The sequence below is a fragment of the Buteo buteo genome, chromosome 22 (assembly GCF_964188355.1).
Source record: "Buteo buteo chromosome 22, bButBut1.hap1.1, whole genome shotgun sequence".
Lineage (NCBI taxonomy): Eukaryota > Metazoa > Chordata > Aves > Accipitriformes > Accipitridae > Buteo > Buteo buteo.
In genome coordinates, this window is record NC_134192.1 from 8,718,820 (window position 1) to 8,740,951 (window position 22,132).

The following is a 22,132-nucleotide window of genomic DNA, read 5'->3' on the forward strand; positions in this document are numbered from 1 at the left end:
AACATCTGTGCTTACCTTTATTACTCATCCTTCATTACCTCTAGTACTCCGGTCCTCGAGTCTATGGAGGGAATGGCAATCTAATCAAAAGGCTACTGAAGTCAATGAAAACATTGCAATTTATTGCACTCCTTTCCCCAGCCGACAGGGCTCAGCTCCTTCCCCAAGGTGCTCCACGTCAGCAGGTAAGAGCCAGACTGCTCTTCCAGGTAGGCAGAGGGGGACCTCTGCTTCCTATGTACACGTTTGTGTTGTAATGTTAAAAGAATTTTTGTAGTAATTAGATATCTGTTAATTCCTGCAACAAAATACTTCAACTAGGAAAAAAAAATTGGCTGCGTCAATCAGACGGCTGCAAACAATACCATTTGTACTAAAGCCTCAGTTCTATTTTAAAAAGTTTAATTTAAAGAACAGAACCAGTTTCATTGCTGATGTTGGAAAGGTTTAAATATAACCCCAGTCAAACCTGTGATTTGCCCTTCATAGCCAGGCAGGCAAGACTGCGTGCTGAGCCATTCCCTCCCCTGCTATACAAAACCATGGACCTGCACATCTCCTGTAATGCAGCCCAGGAGAATGATTTCCCAAAGGTCTTCACAGTAATCCCAAGCCCAGGTAATTCTATGATAATTTCAAGTGGAGAAAATGAAATGTTTTTATTTTAACATACACCTGTCGGGAAAGAACATCCCACTATTTTACAATAAGCTACTTAAAAACATCCTGGGAAATTTTCCAAGAGCTACAGTGAAATTGAAGAATGATTATTTACTTTAGGGGTTTTATTAGCATGTTGGAAATCATTCTTGTCCTCTCCCCTCCTCCCCCCAAAATAAAAGCCTTTATTTTCTGAAGCTGGGACACTTCTGACGAACCTGGCTCTGACCCTGCCACGGAGGTTTACGTGCTGACAGCTTCACTGGCTGCAGCTCGGAGCTGAACTGTCGGGGCTCAGCCTGCCCCGAAGGCAGCGGGGCGAACGGGCGCTGGGGAAGGCAGGGATTTATCCCATCCCAAAGAACTTAAACTGCAAGCAGTGGCTGAGCTGCCAGCCAAACCCAGCTCTGAGCCACCTCCAAGCTAAAGGAAGAAATGCAGTAGGTTTTAAGCCCATTTTAATACCCTGAAAGATTCGTAAGCACCGGAGAGTCATTTTACTGCAAAGTGCATCAGATGGCTTTACCTTGGCGAGACGGGTGCTCACGGCTTCGGCAGCTGCCAGGAGGTGGCACTTTGCAACGTGACGAGGGAGGCCTGGGGGTGGGTGAGGTGGGTCAGGTTTTGGGGGTGTCCCCTATGGAGCAGGGGGACCCTTCCTGATGCTCCTTGTGCCATTCGGGCTCTTTACTCCGACCGGTCCTGTCGCTGTACCGCAGGCACGCACGCGAGAGGGGCTTGCCATGTGCCAGGCACGGTCCAAAAAGCAAAATGAGGAGCGTGGATGGGAGCAGGGCAGGGAGGTGGGTGCTGCTCCTGTCCCTGGACCACGCAGCTGGGGCACGGTTGTGTGGGGATCCCATGGCCCCTGCCCTGGGGCAGGCTCCTGCCCAGCCCCGCGGAGGTCCAGCCTTGCCACCCAGCTGCCCTGGACCGCACCGCAAAGCGCTGTTCCGAGGATGTTAACAGAAGGGGAAAAAAAAAAAAAAATTAAAACGTATGTACCATTTAAAGGCCAAAATCACGCCAGGGCAGACAGACGGCGACACGAACCCACTCGCCAGCCCACTCAGCTTGGATTCTCCAAATCGTTCTCTCCGTTATGTGACATGCTTCTACACTGCTTGGCCCAAAACTTCTCAAAGACTTTTCTTCGCCTACCCTCACAGCAATGGACGTGTGCAAACGTCTACAGCTCTCAAATTCAACGAACAGGCAAGGAGATTTAAGAGGGTGGCACGAAGAACACACTATTAAAATGTCAAGGTTTCAACAGGAAACATCCAGATACCTCCCATTATCTGAAAACCTCTTCTCTGCACAGTCAGTACCCATCCTTTCCTCCTACTTTTATCACTGATGCCTTCACCTAAGTCTTTATAGTTATTTATAACCTTAGAACTGGGTTAATCCTGCAAATTTTGAGGGTTATTTGAGTGTTCACCATATGCATTTTAACATTCTGCTAACCTGGATGCTAGGTAGTGCTTTGACTGATTCTAGAAACCCACAATACAAACACAAGTCCAGGAACTCTCCTCCACAGCAGAGTTGCTGAAACAACTGCAGGCAGGTAGTGATATTTAAAAAAAAAAAAAAAAAAAAAAAAAAAAAAAATCACACTCCTGTTGCTTTCTCATGACCACCAAGAGACGTGTCCAGCTTTATCATCTGAGTGCTGATAAGAGAAATACAACCGCTTACTCCAAATTCTGATCCAGGCTCCTACAGTTCCAGAAGAGCAAGCACCTGACCTCAGGACCGTGGCTGAGCAGAGGCAGTCATCGCACACGGGAGAAGATCTTCCAAGTGCTCCGACTGCAGCTGAACTTGGCAGGCAGCTTCCATTAGAGCCACCCCAACACAAATCAAGGGCCAAACCGCTCAGCCTAAGGACTGACGACTGGTGGGGACGGTGGGTTGAGGGCTGAAGCAGCTGCCAGCAAAGGTCAGCACCAGCACAGGGCTGTGCTGGTTTCCTGCTCCAGGCTTGCTGGGCTGGTTTTCTCCTTGGGGCACAGGAAGGCAAATGCCAAAGACGCTCCATTGGGCATCTCTCTGCCCGGTGTTTTAAAGGAAACAAAGGAAACGACCTGCAGGCACCTTTGGTAGGATGGCTGTCAACTAACAGATGCAAAGATGCTCAGCATTCGGCCCCGCGACGTAACACGGCGCCGTGCCTCTGCTGTCTCGGAGGCAGCACCGCTCCGGCGGCTGCAGCGGGGAGAGAGGAGTTCAGTGGCATTAAGTTATCTCCGTGGTGACTTTCTCAGAACGCGTACCAACCCACGTCAGGAAGTCGAAGCAGTCCTAATGACCCTTGTCTACATCAAAATAACTCTCCTTCAAGAAGCAAGTTGCTCCTTGGGCAAAGCATGCCTAGCACTGCCTTTGTTGAGGCATCTGGCTGGTAGGAGTATTAACCAGGCTAAAATTCCACCATAGGAAAGACTCAGGAAAGGTGCTGACACAGTCATATCCAGGCAAGTCAGTGACAAACGACGTGAGCAACGTCAGCCTGCTCAGAGAGCGCTTCATAGAGGGGAACAACCGTCCAACGGCAGAGTTCAGATAAACTCGGAGCAGCTTCACCAACAGGAGACTCGCAGCTGGATTGCAAATCCCAGCTCCACACCAAGTTGTAATGATATTTTAAATTTTTTATTACCATTTCATAATGGTAATTAAACATGTGCATGCGCACAGAGGGAAATCTGCTTATATTTAGGGCAAGGCTCACCATCTGCAGGCAGCAACCAGGACCCTGCAAACTCAGCTATGGGGCTTCCAAAGTTACAAAGCCACCAACACCATGGTGATCACGTATGAAAAACTAGGCAGCTATGGGATATTTCTATACCTGTGGTCACTTACGGCCTTCTACCTGTGGTCAGTGATGCACCCAGTGCTTGGGGGCTTGCAGCATCGGAACGCCTAACTCCATTGCCGTCTTTGCAGGTCTGGGGGAACTGTTGCGTTGCTGATGCACGCAGGACTAACTCCCCTCTCCCTCCTGCAAAGGGAAAGCAGAGGTTTCTGCCCATCCTCCTGCCCAGCAAGACCGAAATTACCTCAAGGAGAGAGTGGAGCATAGCCTTTGAGGTGTGGTGGCATCTATGTTTAAGTTCCCAGCAAGGCTGCCCATCACTTTCAATTATTATAATGATTTTTATGACTTCTTATGTGCATTTAGCAGTCTTTGTTTCTGGCAAGTCCTGTGCTGCTTCTATTCAATTGCGCCCTACCCCAGAACTAGGGAGCCTGGTAGAATGAAGCTGAGCTTTTCAGCCCTGGTGTGACTGAAGCTGTTCCAGTTCAGTTTTAAGCCCAGGACCAAACTGGCTCATTGCCTTCCAACCAGCTCCCATGGGCAAAACTAAAGTGGATGAAACAGAGACAGCCTATCCCCAAGTATGTCCTTTCCCCTTGCCAGAGCACAGCACCACTTGGAGTCTCAATATTGTCCACAGCTGCCGATTCCTACATCTGGCATGAACGATGGGTGACGCAGCCCAGGAGAGGGAGGGAGAGGATGGACAGGAGAGCGCAGCGTGGCACTATGCTTTGGGTCCTGGGAGTCCTGCTGGGGAACAGGTCTGACAGATACCAGTTTTCAGCTGGACCACTATCCTGGACCAGAACTAGACCATGTTTTGGTTTGGTTCTGGTTTGGATTAAAAAATTTTAAAAGTCACACCAAGCCAAAACCCCACCCAAACCAGGCTCAGTTCCTGCCCAAGGGAAAAAAAAGCAACAACGCCGGCTAACTTGCAGTTCAGTGCCACGCTGTAAGTTCTCACCAGGCAGCCCTGCTCAGGGCTCTGGTCATCTGAACTGCTCCTTCCATTTTGTCCAGTTCTGTCCACGGGCAGCTGTTACTGGGATACAGACCTGCTCCATTAAACCTCTTGCACTTCGACACCAGCCAACCTGCAGGTCAAACCATCTTCTGTTTGCCTCTGGCTGGCATCAGCTGGGAACTGGTCAGCAAGAGAGAGATCTCTATATCTAAATACTAATCGTATTTTTAAATCTGTGATCCCTTTCTGGCCCAGGGAATGAGCCCAGCAGGATCCAGAACAGAGCCCCAAGCCATTAGGTTTTAACAGACCCATTGCTCCACGTGTGTGCTCCCTCCTTGCCCTTCTCCCCTGCTTCTTGGAGCACCCCAGAAATCCACAGCTGTGATCTCAGGAGCACATTCAGAGTCATAAAAGCGTGAATTACACCTTGCCGTCTGGCATTATAATTACCACCCACCCACTGTCCTCCCCAGGGCCATAACCTGAAGTGAGGGCAGACCCCAGACAGGGTCATGCCTGTAGGCCAGTCGTGCAGCGGTCCTTACTGCACCACATGGCTTGTAGTAAGAAACAGCTCCTGCCTCAACCTGCCTGCAATCTTCACAGATAATGTTTTTTTTATTAGCTGCACCCACTTATAGCACACAACTGATGATCTTGCCCTGAAGCAACGAGGTGTTTCTGCAGCACAGAGAAGCCACCTTCCCTGGTGCAAAGACAGTTATACGCCACGCTTGCCACCAAGGTGGGATTCCATTAGCTCATTTCCCTTCCCGAGGTCCGAATCCTGGACACCACGGCCGCCAGCCCCAGCCATCCCTGCCACGCTCCTCCTGGGGTGCTGGGGTGGGGGTACGGAACGTCGGGGAGCTGCTCCCTGCAAAACTTCTGCAACAAACCAGAAGCGCGCTGGCGATGGTGAGATGCAGAGGAAGCGGCCACCACGCATCCGCCTGCCCACGACCCCAGAGATCGGCGTAAAAACCATTTGGCAACCAGTCCGCGTGCAGCTCACGCGAGTCTGGAGTGGGACGCTGCCCTCGGGTTGAGTCCCCTCTGCTTACACACATCTCACACAAGGGCCACACAGCCCGCCGGGGACCAGCCGGATCTATGGGACCACCAGACCCACGCAGAGTGAGAGAAGAAGAACAAAGATGAAATAGGATGTGGGTCCCGGCAGTCTGCTATTCCAGCTGAACATTGCAAGGACCAAATGCAAAAGCTGAAGTGACAAGAATTATGGCATCAAGTACCTTTTAGATGATAACAAAAAAACAGAAAAAAAAAAAATCGAGCACAAGAGAGTCACAGTCTCAGGGGAATATGAGCTTGTATCTAATACCAAGCGATTTTTCTGTTGCACAGTTCATTTTAGGACAACGCTCACCCCTGCAATGCCAGTCCCACAGCCTGAGGCTGCTCCGGATTTAGGCACCTGACTGTTCAGGAACAAACATTTCTGTTTGTGAATAATTCAGATCCCCTTGCTTATTTAGGTTCATTTGGGCTCTGTTTCTCACTGTTTGAATCTTCTGAGCTTACAGCTAATTGGGCTGCAGACGTACAGCCCCTCTCCACAGCCCTTCTCTTTCTGTAAGGGAACCATGGGTTTCACCAGTAACTCCTGCATACTTTAAGCACATACAGAGCGGGCATAACCCCAAAAAGCTCAGGCATTCTCTTTGTTGTACATCTTGCTGCAAACTGAGATTGCTTTCTGTTCCGAGAAGCACGTTTGACCATAGCTCCATGAGAGTGCTACGCATATGAGTAGCTCTTCGGTGACAGCGGCAAGCACATCCAGACCTATAGCTCCAGTCTTAAATCAAAACAGACACTCATGGACAGAGTCATCCAGCACGCACTCACCAGTCAACATGAACATTTGCACTCAACAAGCAAACGTACCAGCTGAGCTGCAAACAGGCACAACTCCGCAAGTGCAAAAAACCAGCAGCAAAGCCCCAGCAAGTTACATTCTGAACAGCATCAACATCTTGTGAGTGTTAGATGTAAAGCATTTCACTGCCTGAGCACAGCCTTCTCTCAAAAAGTGTTATTACCACTATTAAGGGAAAGCCATCATGGCTTAAGCACAGCATATTCTTAATTGTGTTACAGACACAGAAAAACCGTGCAAACAAGTTACAGAGCTGTTTCACAAAGCAGCGATATCCTATAATGATCTTTTCCAGGCAACGTGCTAACCGTGCAAAGTGGCTGCGCTCGCTTGAGGTCCCATCGCCTGCACCCACATCTCAGCCTGGGATTCTGGAGCCCCTTTTCAGCGCCACACACGCGTGCGCACCCCCCTTTCCCCCTCCACCACCCCAAGAACCACGGTCCTGACTTACCCTTTAGCCAGCCAGCAGCCCCAAACCCTGCGAAACCTCCCGCAGAAGAGTTGACGGAGTTTTTTTACCTCGTTACCCGGCGAGGGCGTTATATAACCGGCACCGTTTCGGCAGGCGGCGAGGATGCACCGGCCGCGCATCCCTCTCCTTCCCATCCCGCGCGGACGCATCTCCTACCGACAGCCGGAGCGAGGGAGGGGCAAGGTGGGCTCGGGGGGACTCGTGAAAAGCAACGCCGAGGGGATCAAAGAAAGTTCAAAAGGCGCCTGGTGTTTATTAACAGGCATCGCTACTATGAAAGGACGCGGCGTAATGGTGTAATGTTCCTTAGCCCGCTGAAAGCGGCTTGGCCTAGATTTTCCTGTACCGTTTGATGTGACCATTCATGCAAACGGGAGTAAAACTTTCTCTTTGCTTTTAATTAAGGAAAAAAGAAAAGCAACACGTACAAAAGACCTTTTTCTGCTGTCATCTGGGTCTTCTGGGCTGCCGTCAGACGGAGGATATGCAGGAATCGGCCCCATTGATTAAACTATTATTAGCGGCAAACAAACAGATGTGCTCAGAGAAAGACAGGACAAACCCCGTGCCCTGTACTTCTGGACTAGATACAGAAAAAAAAAAGATTATTTTACCAAAGGCTTAGTTGGTATTTTCGCAAAGAAAAGTAGAAACATTCTCTAGCACACCGGGCAGAGGCATTTTAATCTGCAGAAATCAAGATAAATAAACAACATTATTGCCTTTGCTCTGTTCCCACATACAAAACCTCACCAGCTTTTGTGAGACAGGGACCAGGTCCTGTATTTGAAATCTCATCCTAAACAAAACATGGCTTGTAGTCATTCAGGAGCTCCTGGTGTCCATGAATCATTGACGGACACAGCACACAGCCCACAAACACACAGGGGCTGTAGCTTTAGGACAGACATAAAACTCTTATGTAAGCCATAATCCTCTCAGACTCCTTATTCAGTGATTTTAAGATCCGCACTGTAGGAGCCTGCTGGCATGCCAGTGGCTTTTAATCAATTTGGAAATGGGAAACTCCAGTTGCAGCGCAATCCCCTCGCCGACACCGGTGTTATCGTCAGCACGTGGCACTACCTCGCAGGGTTTCGGACCGCAGAACATTTCTGTACGCTGATATTTTGGTCCTCTGCAGAACTGGCGCTGTTGCTTTCTGTGCTGAGTGAATCACCAGGATTAATCTCCTGCAGAGTTCACGGAGGTTAACGATAATCAAGTTAAATTTACACTATATGATCAGAGTTTAATTAGGTACTGTTATACAACCCCTATTAATTACAGTGATAATACCCTTATGAAATGCAGATGGAGGGTGGGGCTCTGGTCAGAGGGGGCTCGGCTGCTCGGATGATTTCAGGAAAAAGCCACATTAAAATGCCCTGTGTGTACCTTTAGTTACCCGCTTGCCTCTGCCAGTGCTCAAGATGAAACAAAAAGCTTAAAAAAATAAATTATAATCCTACAAAACGTAACTCTAGAAGACAAGATTAAAGACCTCCCACATGCTACGCTATCACCTTCTGTTTACACCAAGCAGCAAGAACGCCTTTTAAAATCCCAATGCGCCAGAATCACCACTAGCTTGCTGTGCTCAAAATCCTCCCCAGGGAAGCCCAAGGTGATAGAAGCCATTTATTTTGCACCGAGATATTAACTCACTTGAAACCAAGGCAGGTCTCCTGGTATTAAAGCAAGTTTCTCTTTCCCTCCCCGAGTTTACCCCTCCGATGACCTGTTGGGTCACGGCAGACGCCAGCTCGTGCTCGGCATTTGCTCCCCTGGGACACGGACCCCGCGTATGCCCGGGGACCCCCCTCTCGGTGCCCCCGCAGCACCTGCATTGCTTGGACGCCGTGGGGAGAGGCGGCTGACCCAAACCCCTCAGTGAGTTACTTCTGCTAGAAGCCGGGGTGTCTCTGCCGACAAGGTGCAGCCGGGGGGAACATCAGCTCACGAGCGGACCCCAGTTTTCAGCGCTCGGTAGCAGCTGCGATAGGAGACAGATTGCGCTGCGTGACATTTCAAGCCCGAGACTAGGTCTTTGCTTTCGGTAAATCTTGCCCGAGGTGTGCTATAGAAAGAGCGAAGCTTGTGCCACGTGGCTTCCATTTAGCATCTGCTCCATGGGATGTTGGATGGCTTTAGTGAAACCTGCAAGAGACCACGTGCTGGTACGGCTACTCACGTGGCAACACCAAAACTCTGGCCTTGCACCCGTATGGTCAAAGATGCAGGCAAAGGTCTCTTCTTCATTAAATAAAGTAAGCAAGCAACACAAAGAGCGAAGCTTGCTGGCAAGAACAGATGCTGTTCTTGAACACAGACACCTGTATGAGCCTCCTGCATCCAGGTTCCCTCTCCTCTGCAAATCGCTTGCTCAGTAAGCGCGTCCCAGGAGAAGCCCTGGCACTTTGCCATCGCTGCCACTGCTGATTATTTAATTAAACCCCCAAAAGATAGGAAACGCGTTTCCTTCTTCCTGTAGGTTTTTTCACCCTCTTCACCAGGCAGCAGCAAATTAGCAAAACTAGCACACCTCAGCACTCCCACTTTGCACAAAACACATGTAAAAGCAGCAGTATGTTACAGTATGTTGTACTACGTATTACCTGGCCCTGCCAGCTACATAATTATCTCATTAAGTTTTGGCTAGATACACTAAACTGGCTCTTTACAAAAGCAGCTGGAGGACACTGTCGCACGGATTCCAGGAGCAGAGTCCTGTTCATGGATGCCCTCTAGCTCCCACCCCACCATTACAGACAGCTGAATTGTGCACGAAGGAGTTATTTTGCCCACATGGCAATTCCACAGCAGCCTGCGTGGCCCCATGCACATGTACTCAAATCCCCCTCTCTGTCCCTTGGTGGGCAGCTCTTCTGGGGATACACAGGAACTGTGGCAGGAGAGGGAAATGATGGTTTCTTGGCAGTTCCTTGCTCTGTAGGCAGACTGAGATTGGCTCTAGGCCCGTACGTTTTTCTCACGGTTCACAGACATCACAGGTGTGTATGCTTCGGAAGATCCTCAGTCTCTCCCAGCCCTGGGAGCTTGTAGCCAAGACTATGAAAAAACCCTTGCTTTTCTGGAAACATAGGGCTAGCAGAACATCCCAGCTCCCTTGTTGGGATTTTTCCTTCATTTAGACACAAAGGACTCGCTATTCCTCCTCACTGCTAACTTGTGCCGGGGCTGGCTACAAGCATAGTTGGGACCAGGACATTCCCCCCAAAGGGATGCCTTGAGCACCTCCACATCCTCATCTCAGGGTTTGGCCAAGGCCTTCAGCCCTTTATCTGCTGTTGTGACACTTTTTGGTCCCTCACTGCCGAGAGCGGCGCTTGTGACACACTAGTGGGAGCGCAGCAACGCTCCTGCAGCAAGGCTTTGATTTCGGAAGCAAAGCTGCTCAGCCCACTCTGCTCTTGCTGATGTAGTGACCTGGTTTTGTCAAGACTGTTTTTCTCCTTTCGTCTTTAATGTCATTTTGGAAGGCAAGTCATGAGATTTTCATGGAGGCATTGACTCAAAGTTGGACTAAAACAAAGCCAATCACAATACCATTATAAATGAATGAGTGTGCAATTTCACCTTAGAGGATTATTATACTATTTAGGGTTCTAGCACATTTATTTCCACAGTTTAGTAATCACTTTCATGCTTCTCATTGGACTATGCTCTAATCCATTTATATTTTAATGTAACAAGTTACAAGGATTAGCAGCTTGTAATAAATACGCTCATCCCCTAAAGCATTTAAACAGCCCCTACACTCTGTAAAGATCTTGCTTAGTAAGCAGACATCTACAAATGAATGAGGAAACTAACACTATGTTATATGGAACAAGATCAAATTGCGAAATACACACTGCCTAAGTTACTTTTCTGTGAAATAAGATCTTTTTCAGCACACAGATTCTATCTTCATTATAGTACACTTTTAAATTCATTTTAGCATAGTCTCTGGAAGTCACGGAGATTGCCTTTTGCATTGGGCATTTGTTTACCTTGTGCTCTTAAGTTTGGAAGGATATATTACATTCAGCCCATGCACAGTACTACATCAAACCAACAGATCACTCATGAAATTCAAATTAAGGAAAGCTGTTGATACCAGCTAAAGGGAATCCACCCCAAGCCCCCCAACCTGACTAGCACTTAGGTCAGTTCTAGTGCTGAAGTGTCCAGGCAGCCATGCCCACTGAAGCCAGCTGAAAGCTGCGCTCTCTGTCAGAGAAAGGTAAAAATCTCTCTTGACCTACTAGCCTGTACTCAATCATAATATTTTTCCATTTGCAGTTGTCTTGAGAAGGGATGGGAGAAATGAAATATTACCTGTCAAACCATAAAGGCATTCCTTGCCTATTCATAGAGCTGCCCAACATATTTTTCAGCAGAATTGCCTCACCTAAGCTTCTGGTGTTCGCTCTACTTGCGACCAAAATCCTAACTGAGTTTGTAAGGCAGGAGCACGAATTACCCTCCAGATCCTCCAGTCTTTGAACTTCAACACTCAGTTCAACTTCCCATTTCTGCTATGGCGGAATCTCTTCTTCCTCCCACGTGCTGCATCTGCCCAAAGTGTTTTTCTCCATTGGAAAATGTGAAGTTGATGGTCTAGGTAGCTTTCGTCCTTTATTCTTGCAGATGCATGTTCTGTTTAGCGTCCTGTGGGATATAAAGCTTAACCCTTTGCTATACAAGACCCTGTCAATCTCTTGCACTTCTGCAGGTTCATCTATCAAGAACTCCATTCACAGCAGCACACTTGCTGTGGAGAGTTCCAGGAAAATAGAAGTGCTGCAAAATCTCCAAAACCCTTTTAACAGGAATCCATAGATAGTCTGGCCTTAGCCAGAGTCATACAGAAAGAGGCTTGTAGCTCTGGCTGATGGAGAGTACAGACATGTCTATTCTGCAGCTTCTGTAACTACAGCCAGTCCCTCCCACCCTAGGAAATGAAGGGAGGAGGTAGTTATGCGTGGATTTTTTTATCCACGGTCTTTGTTAAGTACCAGTCATCCTAACAACTGCAAAGCAGTATTAAGTGTGCAGTGACCAAACAGGAAAAAAATTGATGTTCGCAGTATGGGTTTCTTTCTGCAAGCTGCTTCTTTTGCTTTACCTCTCCAGATTTCACCAAAAAGGAGTACGTGGAAAAACAGGGCTTGCTCTTGTGAAGCTGCTGAATAATTACCAGTAGGGAAGAGAGGGCAGAACACCTCTCCAGACTGAGAATTCACACCCATGTCACTGGTTAGGCTTTGGGCACTGTCTACAGCCAGACACTGATCAGCACCTAGGCAAAACCAATTCAGGAGTTCAGCTCTGTTCTAGGTTACACAGTATTTACATCATAAAAGGATCAAATCTTTATAAAAGAACCTAAACAGCATCAGGCTCAGCTATGTAATGTAAGTCAAGTATCTCTTTGCCCAAGAGTTTGAGGTTAAATGGACAACTCAAACGTCCACCTGTAAGCCAGCTTTCAGGACCAGCTCTCCAAAGTAACCAGCTTGTCCTGCAACTGGTTCCTCACACTCTCTCCCTAATCCCAGTGGACAGAGGCCTCAATCCTGCCCCTAGTCACGTCACCTGGTTTATAAGCACCTTTTGAGGGATGAGCAGAGTCAGAGAAGCCAGATCCTACATTTGAAACACTTTTGCCAGACGTGGGCTAGGAGACACCAAGAAAGCCTCTTATTCCTCTGCACCCCTATCAGGCATCCCCCATGGGAGGCTTTAAACCAGGACCTGCCAGCAAGGATGCTCAGAAGACCTTTGCTCAGTTAAAAAAGCCCAATGCAAACCCCACAACTTCGCAGAGCTATCAGCTGCCTTTCATGTGGTGAATTGTACTGAACAAGCTCTTTCCTCTCAGTGAAAACTCACGGGGTATCCACACTGCAGGGCTGCAAGGCCGTACCTCGTTTTAGCTTTAGGCAAGCTTGGCTGTGTTAACGTGGGAGTCTGCTCCAGCTAAGGGTGCCTGTCACAGCACGGGGCTTCAGCAGCGACCCTGACCTGAAGCACCTCCACCCATCTCCACCCTCCGCGCTCCCTTCCGACTTACACCAGCACAACCATTTGCAGGACTGTTTCAGTCAGAATGAAAAGAGAGGGCGTTTTTATCCCAGATCGGTGTAGCATCTTGTACATCCCGATACTCTCCACCTGCAGGATTAACGGGCCCAAAGACAAAATATTACAGGTCTCTGCCTTCTGCTGTCTATTCATGCGTCAGAGCCACAAACCTTCTGGCATCACCATGAAGAGTTACAAGCACGCCAGACTAGGATCACTGTAAACCCGAGCAATGAATTAAATCTAATGCTGCTTTCTTCACTTAGGGAGTAAACTTTGCAAAGCTCCTTAATGCCCAGAGATGCAGTTTTACTGTGGCAAGGAATTTTCCTCTTGTGAACTCAATGTTCAAACAAGCTCCCTGGTGAGGTAAGCATAGGCTGCCTTTTAATACAAACACAAAACTCACATTTAACTTATTAGCTGGGGGAGGAATACAGATGAGGGTTGGATGAATCTCATGAGTCATCGTTTCTGTAGGATAAAAAGCAAGCTTGTCTCAAAAAAAAAAAATCAATTCATTCGCCTCTATTGTGTATTGCGGATAGAAGTGCTTAAATAATAAAGAGATTAATACAAACACTTCAACCAATTGTTCTAAAAAAATGAAAAATAGCTTTTGGATTATGAAAGAATATTCTTTAAATACTGAAAAATAAAACATTTCAAATGGTACAATGTTTTGGGAGAGGGAGACAAATGCAGATTAGTCATGCTTGAATGCACTTCCCCAAACAATACACCGCTTAGAGCTAAGACATGTACACACCCCAAGGGATAGATGAAAAATTAGGGACTGTATATTAGTTTAATTCCTTTATCATTTGCCATATTCTTCCAGTCTTTTACTAACCCTTCCCCCAGACAGCACCACATGCATATTCTATGCCTTGACCACCGACCTCACTCCCAGCTCAATCTTGTGGGCAAATGAAGGGATGTGCTCTTAAAGTGTGAAGCAGGACAAAAGCATGGCGCTACCCTACTGAAAGGATAATGGAATCACACAGTTCAAGCACAGCATCATCCTCCAGTGGTGTGCAAATTTCCACTAGCTTTATTATTTTTATTTAAGATTTTAGGAGGAGTGGAAGGAAAAGATCAGGCAGAGAAGTCTAAAGCCAGCTGAACAACAGCAAAGATCTGCTGAAACGGGGATTTCATGGAATACTCAGAACTGGCAAAGAAGGAAAGCATGCACTACAGTGTGAGCTGCACAGACATTGAAGAGAACGTCAAGCTATGCAAAATTAGGTAACATTCCAGGTATCCACTGATTCAAGATCTCACCAGAAACAATCCCTAAAAAATCACTGTGGATGGATGGTGGCGAGTGGCAGATATTGCTGACAGGGCGGTGGGTCAAAAGATTCAAGTTCCAGTCCCTTCCCCCACCTGCTCTCCATGTCTAAACCTGGGATCTGCCATAGCACGCTAAGCAAATCCCTTTACCTCTCTGAGTGCACCTACACACAGTAAAGATGTGTTATTTCTTCTTCTCTGGAGACATAGCTCAGAGGCCAGACCCAGTGACCACAGGAGTTACCATGTACTAACTGCACTAAACTACCACTAAACCGCTACTTCCACTTTGACAGGTTTGCTGTGTTTGTTTCCCAACAACCCTCTCGCCTGACCTATCTAGTTATACAGCGACTTCTTTGGGACAGCGATTAACTCTCACTGTGCGTTCATAAAGATCTAGCACGGCAGGATCCTATCTTGTTCTTTGGGTATTGCTGCAGTGAAGGACAGCACACGAAAAGGCAAGCACTACAGAAGGTGATCTGGATACCTTGTGGTACAATCTCTAGGAAGGTTAAATACTCTGTTCCAACACAATGAACCCGTGGATGCTACCACACATAGTATTCTGTGATATTAACTTTTTTTTTTTTTTTTTTTGCACAAAAGGAATACGCAGGGTATTCTGGGGAGGAAAATCCATCAACACCAACACCAGAGTTTTATCCAAAAGCTCTTTTTTTTGGCTAAAGAAATAAGGAGCTTAAATTTGTACTGAGTCTCAAAAGCCTAGTTTAAGTAGAATTTTTTCCTGGGGAAATATTAAGAACAGATTGTGTTTCTCAAAGACTGTTAGAGTAAATGATGGCTTTATACTGATTTCCCAGTGCTAGGAATGCACATGAGAAAAAAAGCATCAGGCGACGTCCCGTCACTGATGCATAACTCCTGTTATCTATCTGTGTCACAGTACTCCTGGCACAGATACCTCCAACACCTCATTTTCTGCATTTCATATTGTATCGGATTTGGGATGAGCCCTTGTTAGTCCTGCAAAAGCCAGGATCACAGGCAAGGGGACTTCCCTTACGATGCACAGCCTCACCTGTTCATCACAGGAGTCGGAAGCACGCTGGCTTCCACAAGCACAGCAATTCATCTTACTGGTCAATCGATCTGTACAGTAATCTTTGAGGCTGAGCAAACTGCTGAGTTGGACTGAAAGAAAACTGTCTTGGCAGAATTCAAGGAGACAAGACGAAATAAATCACTGTGTCTGCTTTACTGGGCAATCAGTTCACATATCCACATACAGATGTGATTAACCGAACTTGTGCTTATGTAATCGGCCATCTTATTGCACTGCTCCATCTTTAACTGAATAAAACTGCAGCAAATTAGTTCTGGTGCTGTGCAGAATCACCTGCTGTGAAGAATTACCTGTTCACTCTTTGAACCAAGTCCATAAAAAAGCACACAGAACTTGTTTATCCCATCAAATTGCAATTTGGACCATGCAGCTAGAGCACAGCTGACATGAGGTAGAAAGTTCACAAGCCACTCAGCTCTGCTTCCAAATTAATCCCTTGCATAAGCTTGATACAATGCAAACACGGCTTTTTGGCATGGACAGGCTTCTTGAAGAGCTGCATCATACATTCCCAGGTTCTCTCTAAGATTTCCTTACCAAAAGGCTGAACATAGTTTTCTTTCAGAGCTGGAAAAGTGAAAGCAGCCTGGATCACACTGACAATGCTACTCGTGTAGTTAAATGTTCTTAAGTTTTGTAATATGCTAAAATAAAACTACATTTGAATGCACAGTTGGACTGTTTTGAATCTAAGAAACATATGACAACACAGGAACATGCTATTATTTTAGTGCTGTTAATTACTCCTCCCAAGGCCCACGACAAATAGCTATCTGATTAACAATTGTTTATAAAATTGGAAACTTTTTTCCCCTGCATTGTTTTCATGACTCAAATATCAGAACTGACAGCACTAACAATTCTGAAAATTCATGGGCAGGAAAGCACGGTCCCCACCAAGTGGTATAAAAACCTCATCTCCCTGCAAAATTCAATGTAATCTTAACTAGGGATCACAACAGATGTCTTACTATAGAAAATATTTGCTCCCATTGAAAGCACTTGACAAATAGCTAGGAGAGGTAAAGAGGGAGAAGTGCTAAAAAAAAAAAGAGTGAGGAATCTGCTGCTGCTGCTTGCAAAAGTATAATAGGTTAGAAATAAATGCTAACTAGAAATAAAAGGAACTAGCTTAACATAACACATCAGTCAGTCATTACCATGAAGAGAGCTGCCATTATAATTTTATTTCAAATATAAAAACCAGTTTTCATTTAGTAAAACTGGGAGCTGTAAAACAGCTGCTATTCAAGATTATTTCTAAAAACCCTGCTGAAGTCACTAAGCCTTAAGGTAAACAAAGGACCCTCCTATTAAACACACGGTGCACAGAATTTGATATCTACCCAGCAAGTCTCAGAGATGTTGGGCTAAACCTGCAGATGATGAGCTACAGCCACTCCACATTTAGACACAGCTAGCTGCACCTAACACACAAACAGCCATCAAAACAGTTCAAACACGCAAATCATCAGAATCACCCTTGGTTTGGATTTTTTGGCAAGGACATATTTTACACTGGGAGAAAAAAATGCTGTACTGAAGACATAACACAAGCTTCTAAAGAAACTGCTCTATCATAATGCTTCAAATTAAGAATCATCCAACACTTGCTAATTCTATAGGAATTGTTCTAGGAAAGGGCTCAAACTGCAATAAGGTTTGAGAGCAAAGTGGGTTCTTCTGTCTTCTCTGTAAGACAACACAAAACCACCTACACATCAAAGACTCATTCCCTTGAAATGAGCTATATGAAGCATTCCAGCTGTGGAGCTAAACTTTGGTAATTCCAGTTGATCTCCAACATCAGCAAAACTGTATTAATGAGTCAAGCAAGTTAAGAGAAACTCTGCATCTTGAGGATGAAAAACTGCAGAGGTATTAAATGGCTCCTCAGTGGTCCCTGCAGCATGGGCCCACACCCACAGCAGTTTTTGTTCTTTAACTTTGACTGCTCTTACTCTCACTCATAAATCATCCTTCAATTAAAAACAGTTTTAATTAATAACACACCCCCTGTGCCTGTGCCCTGGGCCATTTACATCAAAACTATTAAACCACGCTGTCATGTGCCAACTATAAGCATCGACAGCTTTTTTCCAGGCCTATGAGTAGTTTCCACTATTGTAAAAGCACAGTTGCAAGTAAGAACCGGATCACTCCTAGAAACACTGGGCACTCACAGGGAATCATCTCGGCAAGAACATGCCATCCAAAGCCAGTGGGTCAAAGAGAGCTGTGAAACGTGACAGCAAAGCAGCACCAAGAAAACTCAGTCCCAGGCATTCAGCTGGCCAGTCACCAAGTTAACTACTTGACTTTCCAAGCTCTTCTGCCTGGTCATCCTTCCCCACAAAGCTTCTCAGTCAGGGAAACAGGACCACCATCAGCTCTGTCTCTTGGTTTCAGAATGCAAACTGGGAGACCAGCACCTAAAAAAGCTGCTTTCTACAGAAATCCCCATTCACTTCCCCCATACTTTTTCTTACCATTTTAGGTTCAAACAGCACTCAAGTCCCAAGAATTTACCTCCATCTCTTGTCTTGAACTATACCTCACCACTGTTACACAACACTGATTCAGTCCTCCTAATAAAGAGGCTCAAGCTGTATCCCACCATCTCAGAAATTCAGACATTAGCATGTCATCAGATGAAAGAATGACTGTGGGGGCCCCAAATTACACAGTATTTACTGCCTTGTTGCAAGGCCCATTCAAGAACAAGAGAGCCTCCCCTTGCAGGGCAACAGCAGGGACCGAACTTGAAACAAGAAGCTTGTGTGTCTTCTTTTAACTGACAGTTGATTAGAGCTAATGAAACATTAGAGTGGCAGTTGCTCTTTGGTATTTTTAAAGAAATATTTACACTCCAAGGGCTTGACCCTGCCCCAAGAGATGACTCTGAGCCAGTAACAATGCTAGTTTGTACAAGCCAAAGCTGAATAAATGTGCCCCAGATGACAGACTGCAAAGCTGTCAACCTATGAACAACTTTAACTGGAAGTTAGAAATGGAATTGGCTTGCTATTTGGTATGATTTACATTTAATATTTCAGATCAACGACTCTGCATAATCCCCTGGAGAACAGTGGAATAAACACATTGTGCCTCAGTCATACCAAGCTGTGCCAGCACATTCCAGTCCTCACCCTACCCCATCTCCCCTCCACCTCTCCGGGTCACTCTTGCTTCACAGGACCCCTTCCTCCCCCTATCCCATGGGCTGCAGCCTACCTAAACTTCAGTCATACCCATATCATGTTATTTTGTAATAATACATGTGTGGCCGAGTTCACTATTTTAAAGGCCCTCTCCTTTCCCACCTCTTACTCACGCGAACTATTACCAACAACGCCTCTGCCTGGAGGCTTTGAGCACACCCTGTCCAATTGCGTGGGCTATCAGAAGCCTAAGCACAGTTTATTTAACTACAATAACGGTGCAGCAGCCTAAACCCCGTCAAAATTGCAGTAACATCAAACATTCTACTGCTCACCAATGCAGGGAGAGAGAACCTAGTTTTTCAGCCAGCACTACAACTTCCCCTCTCCCATCAAGGCGATCAGGTAGAAAAGCCTGCCCTCTAGTTTACCAGGCTGCATTAGCAGCGTGGCAAAATTACCTTCGTATCGGTCTGATAGCATCCAACAACCATTGTGGTGAAAATTATGCAGGAGGTTGAGGGTTTTGAGGGGTTGGTTGATTTGGGTTTTTGTGGGGGTTTCTGTTTGTTTTTTAATGTTAAAGAGTTATTACTAGGCCCTCTCTTACATAGCAAAAACCAGGTAGGTAGTATTTTGTTTTGTTTCAAATATGCTGTAAAGATTGTTTAAAAGTTCATTTACATTACTCAATGTTAGGGTATGACAAACAATTCCTGTTCACAAGTTGATCACCAACATCACCATTTTCTCTGGAGGCTTCCTACTCCATGCTAGCAGTTAACAGATTAATTAAGTCAGGCATCCCTAACCACAAACTAAAGCTGATCACCTGCATACTTTCATAGGCTGGATACCCACCACAATGTTCTGCAGGCATTTAAAAAACCCCAAAGATTATAAGAAGTACAGAAGAAGAAAACTAAACTAATTCTGAGAAGTCACTGATTTTCCACTTCTCAGTTCTCCCCAACTGCCTTTACTATTTATAGTCTTGGAAAACATTCCAGAAAAATTCTGCTACAATCTCAATCTCAAGGTATTCACTCACTGCTAGATACAATTGCTTGCTTTAGCTAAACTGCCCAATTGTCAACCTTTACAAACACATGATGGACCACTAAGGGAGAGGCGATTTGGAAGTACTGAATGGCTTATGCAGACCAGCTTTTCCCAATTTGGTGTTTTTAACAACAGTTGTCTCAAATCCATTACTAGTAATAAAACAAGCAAACTTACAGTAACACTTTAAAGTATTACACGATTAAAAATTTTACATCACCATTTTATAGAAAATAAAAAACAAAGCAACAAGAATATTGATCTCTCCACACCTTTTATCAGTTTCCACATTTGTGCATGTGGTGGGTTGACCCTGGCTGGAAGCCAGGTGCCCACCAAAGCTGCTCCATCACTCCCCTCCTCAGCTGGACAGGGGAAAGAAAATATAACAAAAGGCTTGTGGGTCAAGATAAGGACAGAGGGAGATCACTTGCCAATTACCGTCATGGGCAAAAGAGACTCCACTTGGTGAAAATTATTTTAATTTACTACCAATCCAATCAGAGTAGGGTAATGAGAAATAAAACCAAATCTTAAAACACCTTCCTCCCAATCCTCCTTCCTTCCTGGCTCAACTTCACTCCTGATTTCTCTACCACCACCCCCCGCCGAGCGGCACAGGGGGACAGGGAATGTGGGTTATGGTCAGTTCATCAGTTGTCTCTGCCACCCCCTCATCCTTAGGGGGAGGACTCCTCGCTCTTCCCCTGCTCCAGCATGGGGTCCCTCCCACGGGAGACAGTTCTCCACAAACTGCTCTGGCATGGGTCCCTTCCACGGGCTGCAGTCCTTCAGTGACAGCCTGCTCCAGCACAGGCTTTCCCATGGAGTCCCGGTCATCCTGGGGGGCATCCATCCCCCTGCTCCGGCATGAGTTCCTCTCTCCCCGGGCTGCAGGTGGGCATCTGCTCCCCCGTTCCCCTCCACGGGCTGGGGGGGACAGCCTGCCGCCTCACCACGGGCTGCAGGGGCATCCCCTCCTCCCCTGCTCCTCCTCCCCTCCTTCTTCCTGACCTTGGTGTCTGCAGAGGGGTTCCTCTCACATCTTCTCACTCCTCTCTCCCAGCTGCTGTCGCGCAGCATTTTCCTCTTCCGAAACAGGTTATCCCAGAGGCACTACCACCGTTGCCAATGGGCTCGGCCTTGGACAGCAGCAGGTCTGTCTTGCAGTCAGCTGGCATTGGCTCTGTCGGACATAGGGGAAGCTTCCAGGAGCTTCTCACAGAAGCCACCCCTGTAGCCGCCCCACTGCCAAAACCCTGCTATGCATACCCAATACAGTACAGCATTATTTAAACTCTAAAAGAATTACAACGGCCATTATACAATTAAAAAAACTGACATGAGAATTAGCTTTGACATTAACAGGAACATCAGATACACGAAAGGAAACACTCAACCTAAAGAGACCACAACAAAGCTCTTGAAATATAACAAATCTTAATATTGATAAGGGACAATAGGGGTCCCAGTATGCTATCTACTCCACGTACACTCTACATTGTATGGCTGCAGTTTCTGTTCTTTGAGCTCCCTAGCCATGGTATAATTCCACCACTTGACTGTTTTCATTGTACCATTTACCCAAGTAGTTTTTTCAGCTCTCAAGCATAGGCAACATAAAACCCAGTACGTGGCTGTTACTATGCAGAGACTCACACATTGCCTCTTTTCTCAAGAGCAGCATTGTGGATCAAAGGATTATCTTCAAAGATCTTCCAATGGATGGATTAATGCTCAGCCTGTTACCCCCAACTGCTTAGACATTATAGTACCTATACTTACAACATTGGTCAAACTTCAGATTTTTGTAACTAAACAATTATAATAAGCAATTATTTCCCTGTTAGTCCTAGGAAATTAACTTAGTGTCTAGGGATTCTGGTACGTAAAACACAAAATAGATACAGCACAAGACTCAGCTAGTAAAGCACGACAGCCATGTTCCCATTTTTTCTCCACTATAAATGGAGTAAAAAAAAAAGCTACTGAACAGTGCTATAGCTGATCTGTTTGTTGTAGGCTGTGCTGCACATGAGCGGTACTAAAGAGATTACTCAAAAAACTGTTCAGCACAAGTGCTTGTTTACTGGACCTTGTATTGCTGGGTAGTTCTTTATTAAAAGGCAAAATTTGTTCTACAATGTACAGTTCATATACTGGAGAACAGGAAGCCAATATGCCAATGTACAAACTAAATTTATATTTCAAATACTGCAAGACCATTCTCCAGTTTGCTGGCAGCAACCTGACAATGGGCTTCTGGATGAGAAAAGTTAATGTTTCAGAAACAAAATGTAGAATCTGATTTGCATTGACATGGGGTATATAATTGTGCATGCCTGGGACTGTGGCGGAGATGAGAGGAATGAGACCTGGGAACACATTCCTCAAGCCACTGGGCATGGATAACCAATTTTTGTGTCATTTATGGGTAAGTTTTAGCATGGATAAATGCAGCATCAAAACCATTCCAAGCCCTATATTAAGCAAAACACTTTCAAAAAAGGCTCAACTAATACAACAAACTGGAAAACTCAAATTAACAGAAAGACCTTGAGCACAACAGCTTAACAGCAA